Raw genomic sequence first — 1,512 nt, 5'->3', positions numbered from 1 at the left:
TGTGTGACATTGACTCTAAACAGGCTTAAATGGCTTCCACCGTGCCTCATGAATTGCCTCATCTCAAATGTCTTAGATTTCTCATTGAATACACAATATAACCCCTCACTCTCCATTGTGAGCAATTCAATGCCCGAGAATAATGTTCAATCACGTCCTTTTCAATCTTGCAGAACTCGTGCTGGCAACTGAAGAAGATCCATGCCACATGCCAGGATGTTTCTGCAGATTCGACAGAACTGAGAAACACAACACACTTCAGCAGCAACCTCCCCATCCTCCCTTTTCCTCGAGCAAATGTGCGATTTGACACAAAAGTGACACTTCAGTGAGCTTGAGGCCATATGGGCACCCTGTTGTAACAAGCATGCAATTAATCCTGAATTAGTCCACCCAATCTGCCACACGCTTCAGTCTGCAGTCACTGCGTGCATCCTGGGAAGTGGGCTGGAGAACAGAGGAGAGTATGTTAACGCTACGGTACACCCACAGCTTCCAGGAAACATCAGAGCATCCGTTCCATATTTGCTTGACATCAGACTGATCATTCAAGCTCCTGCCATCTCTAGAGATTCCACATGGCAAGACACGATGATGAATAATTTAAACAAATGACAAAATCCATATAGAGTTGGAGAGGGTGTACTGTGCAGAGGGATTACAAGGTTTTAATAAAATTTGCTGGATTTGGACTACTGAAGGATTTGTCTTGTCTGGATTACAATTTTAATATTCAGCTTATAGTTTATAGTGACGATTAAAAAAAAAGAATAAAAGCAGTTTTGGCATTCAAAAGGAGACTAATTTCATTTTTTTAAACTGGTACTTTTAATGAGTAAAGATGACTCTTCATACAAATGTTTCATATCTGCACAGGCTGATCTAGGAAACTTTATAACTTCTACAACTAAAAATGGTCTGTGAATTGTGCAAATGCAGCAGAGAGTGGTTTGATTTTGGTTTATACATTTGGGTTATTTATCTAAATTGAATGCTGTCTAAAAATAAGTAACTAATATAGTTTTTGACTGCTAAAAACGTTCAGTTTCAACATTTTCAAAAAAGATTATAGATGTGAATTGAAAGATTGAAGGGAATAAAACATTTTGGCCATTCAATTAGGCTGATTTTTCAAAGTATTCGATTTACTTTGATTTCCCATAATCACTGCTTTTTAACCATGTTACAAATCAATAAAATGTTGCAGTAAAAACCCTAATAATTTGACAGTACTCAATTGATTAAGTGAACATGTTCCCTCAATTGAATTTAGTAATGGTGTCTCCAAAACGTGTGTAATTAAGTTCACTTAACTTGGTGTTCATATTCTGTAGAATGAACTTAACTATTTAAGTTGAGGTAACTAGATGCAAATAGACAACTCAGATTTGCTCTTATTTTGATTTTTTTGTTTATACTTTATATTTAAATTGAAGTTGAATTGACTCAAAATTGGTGAAGAAGCTGAATAAGTAATGAATATGTTGAATGAAGATGAGTAAGTTCAAGGAT

Source organism: Xyrauchen texanus, chromosome 11 (assembly GCF_025860055.1).
Source record: "Xyrauchen texanus isolate HMW12.3.18 chromosome 11, RBS_HiC_50CHRs, whole genome shotgun sequence".
In the NCBI taxonomy this organism is placed as follows: Eukaryota; Metazoa; Chordata; class Actinopteri; order Cypriniformes; family Catostomidae; genus Xyrauchen; species Xyrauchen texanus.
The sequence above is the reverse complement of the archived record's forward strand: the minus strand, read 5'-3'. Positions refer to the sequence as shown.